Raw genomic sequence first — 14,114 nt, 5'->3', positions numbered from 1 at the left:
TGGGAGCACAGAGTCCTGCTCTCACCCAGGATGTGCACTGTGTGTTCTCAGTGACATATGATGGAGACCCAGAAAGTCCTAGGCAGATTGGTACAGTATGACCTTTTCTGCTCTTTACCTGCTTTGGTGAAAATTGTTTTTCTAGAGGATTGTGCTCTCTAGGATGGGTCTCCTCTCCCTTGTGTGTGTTGCTTGTTCTCACACCTTTAAGCTTGCTCGCCTTGTCTGCTGAAGCTGTACCTGCTGCAGGGTTGGGTGCCATTGCTCACCATTGGTGCAGACTGTAGGCGCCATCATGTTGAGCTGGGAGCTGGGAACCAGCCTGCTGCTGGTGTGCGTGCTCAGCTTGAGGAGGCAGGCGTTTGTGCTGTGAACTTACCCTTCATGGGTTGTGTGCCTGGCTGTGCACAGGGGCATCTGGGGGTGGGTGTTGGGGTGTCTGGGAGAGGGGCCTCAGAGAACAGGTGTTTATGAGGCAGTAGAAATGGGTTGGAATCCAGAAATGAAACCTGGCACATGGATGTGTGTGGCAGAGAGTATTTCTGCAGGGTAGCTTTGCTTGTCTAGGCATTTGCAGTGCCAGAATTTCTGATGAGTAACCCTAGTGGGTGCCTCCTACCTTACCTGGGGCTGTTGAGCCAAAGCAGCTATCAGTCTAGGGCTGTTGTCGGCCATTTAGGGTTCCAGGAAACACAACCTTACTTCTTGTGAATTGCAAAGGCTCTGCATTTCTTGGTTGGTTGGGTGATTCAAGCCCAGGTCCCTCTTTAAGCAGAGTTCCTTATAATGCCATCCCCATCACCAACAAATGATAGTGACTCAGTTGTATCTTGAAGAACCAGGAGCTGGATCAGCTCGCCCACATCCTCTGCTGCTTCCCTGAGACACCTAGTAGGTATTAAAACTTTGAGCACGATTATGGCCTCTTCGTTGAGTTAATTTTCCTCAAATTAAATTTTGTCATGAATTGACTCATTTGTCCCATGGACTCATGAACTGATAGTATCTGGTCGTAAACCTTTTCATCTCTTAAAAATTGGGGGTATTTCTATTTTACAGGACCAAGTAACCATGAAATTGTATAGCATCTTTTGGCAATGACGATACGTCGTAATCATGGGAGACCAGCTGAGTGATGACTCTACCCTAAGCTGGGGTGTTTGTTGGCTGGCCATGATGGCTTTCAGTAACTCTTTAACCCCTGACGAGGTAGCTTAAAATTCTCTCGGGACACGTATCAAAGAACGGTTATTGTTGAGTCCCCACCCTGTCCCAGGACCCCGACTAGAAGTGGTCTGACATGAATGGGGAGTGTCATCACAAGCATGGAAAGACACCAGGGGGACATAAGCGGAGAAGGCCCCGCTCCCCTGGGGCTCTGCATTTGTGTGGTGGCCGTGGGTAGGCCAGGATCCCAGCTCCCCAAGAGCCCCAGTCCCTGAGAGCCCTGGGGTGCTGCATAAAGGCCAGATGCAGCTTCGCCCGGAGGCCCCTCCAGCCATGCCCTCCACAGGGAAGGGGACCTTAGATTGTTCCTTCCTCTCCTTCCCCTGGTTGGACTGCGTTGTGGGGTGAACTCTTCTTTCCCACCAGCTCAGCCAGGCGCTCTTGTTTTCCTGGTTTACATGATGCCGGCTCCCTGCCCCAGAGGGTGTTTTCTAAGGCAGTGGGCACATGCCCGTGGGCAGGTAAGGGGGCTTGTTTTAAAGGGAGTGAACACGGGGAGGTATGGGCTGCAGAGCCTGATGGAACAGAGCTTCACATTGAGCCACGTGGGGCCTGTTGTGCTGGGTACTTGTGGACTAAGCTGCACTTGTTCTGGGGACCCTGAGCACAGGTCCTGCTGCTGGCAACCCTGCTGGCCAGCAGGCCTCCCAGGAGGCCTTGGGCATGCTTCCCACAGACACTCTCAGCTCAGTTCTCTTCTGCCCTCTCTGTGGTCCCAGTTCCTAGGGTTGGCTTGGGGTGCTTGCTTGTGTCCACTGTGTGGGATGGCCTTGTCCGGCGGGAAGACAGAGGGAGGACGGCCTTGAGCTGGCTGACATGGTGACATTCTGGGTGCCGGTGGAGTGGAACTGCCTTCTTTGAGAGCTCCTGTTTCCTGGGGTCAGTGTGCATAGAGGGCGACTCCTTAGCATCAGAGCTGAGAAACCTTCTACATGGGACTACCCCAGCATGTGGCCCTCACTCTTTTGTCCCAGAGAGCAGCCATGAAAGGAGGTACCCTGCAGGGGGTAATGGTGTCTGTTACTGTCCCTGATGGTGTGACTCCAACAGCGCAGCAGCTGGTCTGCACTGCTGTCTGCAGAGGAGCAGCATATTGACTGGCATGTGTTCTTTTTGTCTCTAGTTAATTCCGAAATAAACTTGTTATTTTAAAGGTCAGGACTAGGGGAACAGAGAGAGAGGAGCCTCCTTAACTGCTGAGAGGTGGGCTAATAAGCCCTGGCCAGGAGGATAGGCCCTGAACAGCTCCAGCGAGAAATGAACAGCTTGTGTGATGCCTGTCTTGGGTGGTGGCCCCCAGCCTCATTCCTCCCTCTACATAAACCTGTACCAGAAATAGGCATTGAGTGTGTCCTGTGTGCCTGCACTGAGCTGGGCCTGGGGCACAGGAACAAGACAGAGAAGTCTATCCTCACAGAATACTCACAGAATACACTGGGTTGGGGAGCTGGGCAGCCTCCTGGTGCATGTTCCAATGGGAGGGAGGGAGCCGGGTAGATATCTAGGGAGTGGAAACCCTGGGCAGAGGGAGCAGCAGGTGTCAAGGATCATCATGTTGGCCTGTCCTATAGGAATTCATGTGTCAGGGCCATGCACATGTGTGATCAGAGCTCAGTGTCATGTGAGCTCATGTTCCCTCCCCACAGGTACAGGCCGTCACATGAGGGAGTGGCCGTGGACACCAACAGGCATGCAGGGCTCAGTGTTCCCCTTTGTTCCTTGCTCTGCCAGCTGAGGGTCTAGAAGCCACCAAACCTAAGTAGCAGTGAACACACCCTTTCCTAGTGTTTTAATCAGCTGTTTCACTGTTGTGACCAAAAGACCTGACAAGGACACACAGAGAAGGAAAAGTTAACTTGGGGCCCATATTTCAGAGGTCTCCATCCACAGACAGCCGACTCCATTGTTCTGTGCCAGAGTTGGGGCAGAATATCCTGGCAGAAGGGTGCAGAGGAGGAAAGGCCAGTACAGGGCCACCCGGAAGCAGAGAGAGAACTCGGATCAACAAGGGCAAAATATGAGCCCCAAAGACACACCCTCGGGAACCCCCTTCCTCCAGCCACTCCCCACCTGTCTACAATCACCTAACAGTTAATCATCAGGGAGTTAATGCACTGATTAGGTTAAGGCTCTCATAACCCAGTCATTTCACCTATAAATTACCTTGCACTGTCTCACACATCACCCAGATATAGGCTTTTGATACTGTTCCCCAGCAAAAGAACCCAGGCTCCCTGGAGAAGTGACCGGTCCCTGGGGAGCAGCCTGGAACACCTTGTAGGGCCAGGGAGCACAGAACTGCTCAGCCATCCACTGTGAACGGGCATCCAGGGGTCCAGTGGCAGAGCAAAAGAATCGTAACAAAGTAAATAAAGTAGAATTGCACTGTCACCCCAAGTATAAACTATAATAACAAAGTACCCACGAATCCACAGTGAAAGTGACCCCTGGTTGAATAAACTGATAAACTGGGAGAAGATAGGTGCGGAGGTAGATACTTCCCCTCTTGATTTGTGCTGTGCAGAGTGACCTTGCCCAGAGAGCTCAGTACAGATAGGGGAAAGGAATGCGGCAGTGGAGATGCCTTCAGATGCACAGCCAGGGACCAAGGAGAAGGACTCTGCTCCCTGAGACCTCTCCTCCCCAAAGCCCTAGACCAGCCCAGAGGGAATCACTGGACAACTCCCCGGGAGTTATATTCTAGAACATAGCTGACCAGCAGTCCTCAAAACTATCAGGTTCATCCAAGGGCAGTTTGAGGAATTGTCACAGGCCAAAGGAGCCCAAGGAGAAATGATGATTGCCGGTCATGTGAGACCCTGGAAGGTGTTCTGGGACAGAAAAACAACGTGAGGGGAAAACCAAGGAAACCTGCATGAGAGTGGACCTGAGTCCACATCAAGAGCAAGGTTAGAGCAGTCATGAAGAAACAGTAGCCCCGGGGTGGGCAGCATGACTGGATGGGGCTCTGCCGCAGCCTGGTCCATCTGACACTCTGATGTGGGCCAGATTCCATGAGCTCCTCGTATCTTGAAGATGGCCTCAGAGGATGTGTGCAGGACTGGAGATGAGTCCTAGGTGTGTTGGGAAGCTTCTGGAGCAGCCAGCCCCTCTCCGTGGTGTGGGCTGGACCTGATGGATGACTCCTCCCCGCTCCCTCTTCTCCTAACTCTTTTGTGAGCTGCTCCAGGGAGAGGCCCATAAGGTGAGGAGTGGTCTTCCCACCCACCAGCCATTGAGGGCCTGAGGCCACTCTCAGACATGTGAGTGAGCTGTGAGATGGAGCTTCCCCAGCTCCAGCCTTGAGGTGAATCCCTGCTGAAGCTTCTCACCTGTGGGTGCATCCCAAGGGCATTTGGGCCTGGTTGTGGCTTCTTCTGGGTCATAGTTGAGGCAGGAAGTGGAAGCGTGGGTGCCGTTGGGCTATGAGATGTGGGCTGTGAGGTTCGGTTGGACAGGTCCCTGAGCTGGGGCACTGCTCTCAGTCCTCAGCACCCTGTGAGCACAGTGTAGGCTCCATTAATACTTTTAAATGAACACTTCTTTTGGCAGAGGTCGAGGTGGTGAGTGGGCACCTTCTTTTCGACATGGGCCCATCCTGTCAGTATCAGGCCATGAAATTCCATTTACATTGTAATGGGAAATGCAGGTCAGTTCTGATAACCCTTTATGGAGCTTAGAAGAGGCACACCTGCTGATGACATCCGCTCCCCACTGTCACCAGCAGCCATCCTTCTGCTCTGTGGGAGACTGAGGGTCCCGGACCCCCTGACTGTGCCTCAGGAAGTATCCTGCTCTCTCCTGGGAGGATGTCCTGGTTTAGATGTGAGGTGTCCTCCCCAAAACTCATGTGTGAGACAATTCAAGGAAACTCCAGGGGTGAGATGATTAGATTTGAGAGGTATTGCCTAATTAGTGGTTAATACACGGATATGGATTAACTGGGAGGTAACTGTAGGCAGTAGGGTGTGGCTGGAGGAGACGGGTCACTGGGGGTGTGGCTTTGGTGTCTTTTTTTGGGGCGGGGGTTGAACTCAGGGGCACTCAACCACTGAGCCACATCCCCAGCCCTATTTTGCATTTTATTTAGAGATAGGGTCTCACTGAGTTGCTTTGCACCTCACCGTTGCTGAGTCTTGCTTTGAACTTACAGTCCTCCTGTCTCAGCCTCCAGAGCTGCTGGGATTACAGGTGTGCTCCACTGCGCCTGGTGGCTTTGGTGTTTATATGTGTCCCTGGTGAGTGGAGCGACCTCTGCTTCCTTGTTGCCATGTCCTGACCTGCTATCCCCCTCCCCACCCTTCCAGCATGACATGCTGCCTCACCTGGGCCCAGATCTGTGGAGTTGGCTGTCTATAGACTTGAGATCTCGGAAATCATGAGCACCAAATATTTGTTCTTGTCAGGTCTTTTGGTCACAGTTTTAAAAAAGCTGACTAAAACAGAGTGAATGGGGACATAGCTGTAGCCCTGTGTGCTGCTGGTGACAGGTGGCACTAGGGCATAGGAGGACCCTGCCTGGGGTGCTGGGGAGGCATGGTAGCTGGGTGGCAGCTGAGCAGGACGAGGTGTAGTGGAAGGGTGGGCCAGGGGTATGCTCCAGAGGTCAGCACGTGCTGGGCACAGAGCCCACCCAGGAAGTGACTGCAGGGTGGTTTGCAGCAGGTGAGAAGTGCATACCCAGGTGCCTAGAAGCAAATGGGCACAGCCTGTCCTTGTGAGGCAGGCCTGGGTGTGGCTATGTTGGGTCATTTGGGTGTCAGAGCAGGAGATAGGCTTTGAGCCCAGTACCTGCTGGACTCTATGCCTGCTATGCCTAGGTGACAGCTGTCGGGCTCTTCTGGGCCTTCCCGGCAGCACAGTGCTGATTGCATGGGAACTGATGGATTGGGTTAATCTAATAAACCCAGAGAAGCAGGTCTTCTTACAACATACTTTTTCATAAGCCCATTAGGATTTGAGGGCGTGAGCTCTTCATGCCTGCCCTCCTGCGGGAAGCAGGCATACATCACTGTCAGAGGCTGGGATTTAGAAATGAGAGTATGCAGCAGGACTTGACTCACTGCTGATAAGTTTGCAGGGAGGAGCCGGGAGAGGGTGCACCCGCACTTGGAGTGGCAGTGAGTCGGTGCCTGGGGTTTAGAGAGGTGTGTAAAAGCATCTGGAGCGTGGGTAGGACTGTGAGCCCGCCTTTCCTCATCCTCCCATCGCGTTGGGTTTTACCAGAGCTCCTTCTGGGCTTGGGAACTACAGAGGAGGCGTTTTCTTCCCTCTGCAGCTCTAGCTCACCCCAGCACCTTTGGGCAAGTGTGTGAGGGCCCAGAGGTCTGGTCCCTGTATGTCCTATTGAAGAAAGACTGTGCGGGTGGAGGCTGTGCCCTCTTAACTCCCATCGTCCTGATGTGGGGCCACCTCTGGATCTCTTTGCAGAGGAGCCTTTGAGCTGTCTTTGAAACAAGAATAGTGACTTGCACTACACTTTGGTTTCTGTGTTGGTTGGGTTTGCATTGCTTGACAAGTTGCTGAGGTACTCGGCTTATAAAGAGGAAGGTTTGTTTTGGCTTGTTTTGGAGGTCTCAGCCCCCGGCCATTGGCCCTGCTGCTGTTAGCCCTGTGGTGAGTCAGCATGTCATGTGAGAGGACGTGATGGAGCCAACCAAGCTCTGCACCTCAGAGCCAGGAAGTTAAAGAGAAGAGGATGGGGCTGGGGTCCCCAGTGTCCCTTGGAGAGTGGTGCCCCCGCACCCATGAAGACTTCCCACTAAGCTCTGCTGCCCACAGCAGTGCCACGCTGGGACCAGACCTTAACCCCTGGGCCTGTGGGGGACTACCCAGATCCAAACTGTAACATGCTCTGATTTTAAATTTGTAACAGACAAAACCTTTATTTCTAGAAGTTATTTGAAGAGTGATTAGAAACTGCAACTGCCTCGTAGTGGACCAGACAGAGTAGTTCCTTGAGTGGGAAGGGTGATGGGTGAGTGGCAGCCTCCTCTAGGTTCTCAGTCACCTGGAAGATCTGGCTACCTTGGACTTCCCTGGATGGGGTCAGGCTGGCCAGGGGGCAGGTGTCTCCCTGACTTCCCAGACATCCGGTTCTTCCCGGTAGCTGCATTCCAAGGTGCTGAGTGGCACCTTGTAGTCGATTGATGGTGGTTTCCTCGGGTGAATACTTGCTTAAAGGGGACAAGAACTCTCAGACAATTCTGGAGTTGGGTGTCGTGATGACGGCATTTTCTAAGGGAGGATAAGTTATTTTTAGCTGGTTGCAGTGGCACATGTTTGTGATCCTAGCAGCTTGGGAGGCTGAGGCAGGAGGACCACAAGTCCAAGCCCAGCCTGGGCAACTTAGTGAGACCCTATCTCAAAATGAAAAATAAAAAGGGCTTGGATGGCTCTGTGGTCAGGCACCCCTGGTTCAACCTCTGGCACCACCACTGAGAAGAATTCCTGAAAGTCCCCTGGGCGTGGGACAGAAAGGGCAGATATGGCGGGTATCCACACACCAGTGCCCGCGGCTTCCTTGGACACAGCCCCTAAAGCCAGTGCCTTGCCCGAGCCCTAGTTCCAGCTTGAGCAGCAGCCGCTGCCTCCTGTTTTGAGGATCTCAGGACCTGAGCTCCACAGGGCTATGGAACAGCTGCTCTGCTGGCTGTCCCGGGGGCTTGGTCCGCAGGAACAGGAGGCATGGAGGCTGGTGGCCCCGCCAGGGTCACATGGAGTTTGCTAGCTATGTTCCATTTTTCTAGGCTTTAAGATGATGTATTGGTGAATATTTTATCTTCAGTACGATCTTAGGCAACTTGTCTGACTTCTTTGGACCTTTCGACAAAGGTTAAATAAAACCAGGGCTGTTGACTGGAGCCCTCCCGGAGGAGGGCTGGCTCCCAGCACAGGAGGTCGTGTGTTTCTCCTGACCTCAGCGCCACCTCAGTGTAGGGCAGAGGAGGGGAGGGCATTTCCCTTCCTGCAGGAAGCTCTTCTACCCACTCCCTAAAAACGCATGGCTTGGAAAGATTTCCAACAGGATTAGAAGTGGACATACAGAGAATGCTAAGGTTGTGTGTTTAATAAGAGTCCAGCATGGTTAGGAAAGTTGTTGAAGTCTGCCTTTGTGCCAGCGTTTAATTCCTAGTCCTGAAGAGTCCTGGTCACCAGCATGGGGCGGCGTGCCAGGGGCCAACGGGGACGTGGACTGCTTGCCTTCTAGAGCCCCCTGCTCAGCATGGACTTGGTGCTGGGATGGATGCGGGGATGCTCTGGGCCAGACAGGACATCGGAGGAGCCACTGCTGGTGATCAGAGGAGGGGCCGGCAGCTCTCACAGGGCTTCGAGAGCGAACAGGGCAAGGGAGTTGGCAGTCCCTCCTGTGGATGCAGGGTCCTCCGAGGCTGTGGCTCTTCAGGCTGGCATGCCAGTGGGCACACTCTTACCCCCCAGGCCTCATGGTACCCTGGGGCTGCGCTCTCTGCCTCTGTTCCTTGTCTTTGCTGGGCGATGCTGCCCTTGGCTGCTCTCCTCTGACCCTACTTTGCCCCCCCTGGGAGGATTTCTCCAGCTTGCCTGGCTGTTGGTCAGGGCTGTACCCAGGTTGTGCCAGGGTCACCTGCTCCCCACTGTTTGGCACTGGCTTTGGCTTTCTCTTGGAAAGTTGGCCAGGAGCAATAGGAAGGCATCTCCACCCGATCTTAAATGAAAGGAGATGACTTTCACCTGGAGGACGAAACTGTAATGGGCTAAATCCACACAGGGTCCAGCTGAGGCGTGGCCGCCTCCCACCTGCCCTCAGCACCCCAGTCCTGCTCCCGGACTGTCCTGTGATTCCTCCATGGCTGGCTCCCTAATGCGGCCAGAGAAGGAGGCCCAGTGGGCTTTGTTGCCAACAAGGGGCATTTGGACCCTTCTCATGTATAAGGTGGCTTCAGGGCCTATGTGACCTCACACCATCCAGAGCACTTCTGAGGTCAGCTAAGCCGAGTTGTTTCATGTGACATTGGGAAAGGCGGGTGGCATTGGGTCTCTGCCGGCTTTAGCCACTGTGCAGATGTAGCCTGTGGGGGCTAGCAGCCGTGATAGGTCAGAAGTGGAGCACTGTGTCTCCCTGGGGCAGAAAGGGGGAGCTGGTCCCAGCATCTCCAGTCACTTTGTCCCCTGCAGATATGGTGCTTACTCATCTCAGCCAGTGTCATGGTTACCTAGTCTCCTTACCTGGCAAAGGACAAGGAGAAAACGGCAAATGCCAGACTGATCCTGGCATCCAAGTCCTTCCTAAGGGCAACTGCCAGCCTCGAAGAGGGGGCGGACAGACTAATGGAGCACAGGACTAATGTGCTCCAGGGACTTGGCCTCTCCTGCCACCCTCCTCAGCTCCTATGGCATCTGCTTCTCCTCTCATGGTGACTTAAAGCTCAACCTGAAGACAGACACCATGTGCAGGGCACGTTGGGGGAGAGAGCCTGCTGTCTCCCGGTGCCAGGATTTTGTGGGGGTCACTGTTACTGGGAGCAGAGTTGGCAATGGGAACCCTCCACAGGGGTGGGCAAGCTCCTTCTCTGCTCTGATGGGCATCACGGCCCGATGCAGGGCTGCAGGGCGCAGCATTAGGTCCTTGGTTTATAGGCCCTCCTGCGGTGTAGTGTAGGCTGGTAATTCTCTCCTTCTTTATATGCTCTGGAAGAAAATCAAGAAGTAAAAGTTAACCTAAGAGTTGCTTCCAGGACCTTGGCCTCATATGTCCCCAGCACAGGGAGTTCTCAAGGTTTCTAGTCCAATTTCCTGTGACCTTTTGTTAATGACCAGGAGGAGGCGACCAGTGCTCTGCCTGGCTCCCCTGTGCCACATACACTGCGCTGCCTTGAGTGCTCAGCTCTTCTTCCTGACTGTGACCAGGCTCTGTGACATTATCACAGTGCCTGGGCCAGCCATCAGCTTCCTGTCACTGTTTGAGCATTGAAACTTCCTAGCATTACCCTGCGTCTCCTGGGAAAGCCTCTGGACCCATTGTCGAGGAGTGGGCCCTGTGAACCCTGTGGGTTCAAACCGCCTGCCTGCTGTGCTGAGCTGCCAACAGGCCATCCCTCCTGCTCGCTTTTTGAGGCCTTGTGTTCGTTTATTGAACCACTAGAGCACGTTGCAGAAGAGATGAGAGAAGAAGAAGCCCCGTTTCCTGGGGGAATGTATCCAACATGCTCCTGTCCCCTTGGACAGGGCCGACGCAGCAGGCCCTCTGGTGTGCTGGGAGCATGCTCGTGGGGCTCTGGTGGCAGATGTGCCAGCTGCCCTTAGGGCGTGTGGATCGTGGTCTCTTGTTGCTCTGAACGTTGGCTTAGAGCAGTCTGCATTCACTGCAATACCCAAGTCCCTCAGGAAATACTGAGTGACTCAGTGGTGCAGAGGTCAGGCCGGCAACCCGCGTTCCCTCTTGATTAGGGTGTTCTTGGCCTGTGACATCTGCTGCCCCCGGTACACTGCAGGAAGCTCCTCTTGGTCCTTTGGGAGGAGCAGGCAGAGTGGGTGATCCTGGAGTTGCCCACGAGGACCTGAGGACCCTCATGATGAGGTGTGGGAAGTGGGTAGGATTTACTTGACCTATTTAGAATGAGACAAGCCTAGCAAGTGGGTCCACTTAGGTCTACTGTGTATAGGGAGGACCCCAAGGGCCACCCAGAGGAGGGAGGTGAGTTGCCCAGTGACATACAGGTAGACAGTGTTTGTAACAAACTTCTGCAGGACAGCTGTGCACCCTGTGGTGGTCACAGGTTCATGCCCTTCTCTAGTGGCCGCTTGCACTTTCCTCTGCCCAAATGCTCATCCAGTTGAGACACCTGCTCCTCAGCTGGGGGACACCAGACCCCGTGCAGCGTGAGCCAGAGAGGTGATGACTTGTCCTGGGCACCTGGCTGGAAGTTCTAGGACTTGAGTGAGCACCGAGGTTACAAGCAGCTGCAGCTCCACAGAACTCCTGGAGAGCAGCTGATTCCCAGGACCTGCAGCAACTGGGCTGAGAGGAGAGGAGCAGACACCCACGGGTCCGGGAGGCTGTGCTGCAGCAAGAGAAGGGCACCATGTTCGGAAAGGAGGAGCTGGGGAAACGTGTGGCTGGCTGCAGTCTTGCCGGTAGTGTTGGGCCAGGTGGGCTGCCACGCCAGCAGAGCTGACGTGGCCTGGAGCCACTGTGGGCTTGTCTTCTTCCTCCTGCTGCACCCCCAACTGCACAGGATGCTCCTCGCCATTGTTGGCACAGCCCCCGGCCAGTCTGCCGCTCTGCATGGTACGTCCTTGGCTACATTATTTATACTTCACAGATCTGCCTCTTAGCACCTGCTCTGTGAGCACCTCACCATTCTCGTCTGCTGGTGCGGCTGAGCGCCTTTCCAGCCGCTGCTCATTGCTATTCCGTTGGTATGGCTTGACTTCCTCAGCAGGCCCGTTGCATCCTGGGCATTCATTTCCCCCTTGCTGATGTGATAACAGAAGAAAGGCGCTTTGCCTCTGATTGAAGTCAAGTAGCAGGGCCAGCGGCAGGCGCCTGGGAGATTGCTGATGAGGACTGTTGCGAGGGACCAGACTGACAGCTGCTCACGCACAGGAGGTGTCTGGCAAGGGCCGGGACTCCTCCAGTTTCCTCTGAGCCCCTCCTCCCCTGCCGCCTCCTGCAGGAATCCTTCAGGCTGGCCATGGCCTGGGGTGCACGTGTAGCTGCTGGGCTCTCAGGTTGGGGCCACGTCTTTCTGCTGTCCAAGCCTTACCTTTCTTGAAGCATGGCAGTGGCTTGCAGCTCAGACCTCAGTGTGGCCACTGCCTGACTGTGCCTGGGCAGCTGGGGGGCTGTCAGCAGATACCCCGAGCTTAGCCTCATCCTGCTCACCTGTGACATGGAGATGGTGAGCAGGTCTTTGAAGGCAGCTAAGCTCTGTGCAGGGACATTCCCAACAGGTGGCGGCAGGTGCCAGGGCTGTCCCTGTGCACCCTCTGCTGATGGCCAGGGACCCCGCAACTTCATCTGCATTGTGAGCTTGGGGCAGAGGGGTCACAGGAGTGTCCTGGCAGCCATCCCAGAGCTGCTACTTGGAGGGGTGATTGCACCAGGGTGTCTGGCAGCATGACTGCTGGCCAGATAGAGGGACAGAGGATGGCTGGACAGGAGGAAATTGTGTGTGACTGCAGCAGCACACACCAGTGTCAATGATGATATGAAGGACTAGGGGGCTGTGGATGTCGCTGACTGGCACAGTGCTTGCCTGGCACACGCAAGGCTCTGGGTTCAGTCTCTGGCATGGCTGAAGGAGAACTTTGATTAAATATCTCTGATGGGATGTATATCTTTTCAACATTTTGAAAAGCTCTGTAATGGGAGATCTGGGGTAATGGAGGGCTGAGGTGTAACTAGGGAGTATGGGGAGGCAGAGACGCCACTCTTGCTGAAGGGCCACCAGAGAGGCACAAGACAGGTTGGGGCTACCAGGAGGTGGGGCAGAATGGCCTGGCCATGTCAGATCCTGGGAGAGGCTGTTTAGAAGTCCTGCCTGGGCAGGGGCTGAGAGAGTAAGTTGGCCACCCCCCAGTATTGTCTTGCTGACAATATAACGTGGACTCAGCCATAGCTGGGTCTGAGCGCTCAGGCCCTGGAAATAGATGGGTGACCCCTTACTGCTTCCTTGCCCCTGGGCTACGTGAGGAGGAAGGGGCCTGAGGGACTGCGTCCCGTGGCATGCCTCTCTGCTGCACTGTACTTCCTGTGTACACAGGCGTGGCTCTGGCTGTTGGCCTATTTGAGGAGACTGATCAGGTGTCTATAGCTGAGAAGCATCTTGGGGAGAACTCAAGGGGCTGGTGGGCCTGAGGGGGGAGATGGTCTACACTGGCAGCTGTGTAGACCGATACCTTCCTTCAGCATTGCTGCGTGCCCTTGGGACTGCTTGCCGTTAAAGCATCTTCCCTGGCTGGGTGCTTGTCAGTGACTGAGAACATGTTTAAGTTCGAGTTGGCTTTGAAGTTTGATCTGGTAGCTGATCTGGTTGGTGGGGCCCTGGGCGGCAGCCTTCAGAGTACACCTGCTGTCTCCAGCCAGTGAGACCACAGGTTCCTGATCCCCAGGTGTGAGGCAGGAGCCTTCCACTCACGGCCTGTGTCGTCTGTTACCAGGTCCTCTCTCAGAAGCCGGTTCCATTGCTCTTGGTCCCCTGCTGCCTTCCCTCTTTGTCAGCCTTCTTGTTGCTAGCCAGCCCTGGAGGAGAGACCCAGCCCTGCATCCACTGAGGCTGGCCTCAGGTGCTTCCATTTCTCTTGAGGATGACCAGAGCCTACCTTGGGCCCATGAGGCCCTGGCTCCTGTCTGGCCCCACGCTGTAGTTTCCCTCCTGTCTCCTTGAACCCCGAAGCCCATCATCCTTGTGCTGGTCCCTGGCCTGGGGTCTCCTGCAGCCCACCTGCCTCTCTCCTTCAGACCATGGACCCACCTCTTCAGCAGTGTTGGGCTGCAGGGGCTGGTCCTGCCGTGGCCAGCTGAGTGAGGAGGTGCACACGCAGTTGACAGGGGGTTCCTGACCACCTCCTTCACTCACCTGCCGAGAACCCTCTACAGGCCAGACCTTTTTGTGGAGCCCCTTTCCCTGTACAAAAGCGAGGAGGACAGTGGTGCTCCTAATGAGAGCCTCATTTCCTGTTGGCCCTGCGGTTACCAGAGACTGAAGGACCCTCCAGCCCCTTAGCAGCTGGCACTGTTCCTCTGAGTGCTGCCCAGGGATCCAGAGGATGTGACCCTCTGCCTGGGACCACAGTGCACATTTTTAACAGACCAGAGGAAACCGGACAGTGTGTGGAGCAAATGGGGCTTGCTGGGCCCTGGGCCTCCTGGGCGGGGCTGCTCAGAGCAAGACCTGGCGTCT

At 54.9% G+C, this 14,114-nt stretch overlaps 1 protein-coding gene across 2 annotated transcripts in view; it reads left to right on the top strand.

Moving 5' to 3' along the window:
- Positions 1 to 14,114, top strand: part of Tbc1d22a (TBC1 domain family member 22A) — a 334,236-nt gene that overhangs the window by 236,271 nt on the left and 83,851 nt on the right. The gene's annotated exons all lie outside the window — the stretch shown is intronic.

The sequence above is a fragment of the Urocitellus parryii genome, chromosome 5, assembly GCF_045843805.1.
Source record: "Urocitellus parryii isolate mUroPar1 chromosome 5, mUroPar1.hap1, whole genome shotgun sequence".
In the NCBI taxonomy this organism is placed as follows: Eukaryota; Metazoa; Chordata; class Mammalia; order Rodentia; family Sciuridae; genus Urocitellus; species Urocitellus parryii.
This window is presented reverse-complemented; position numbering and strand designations above follow the sequence as displayed.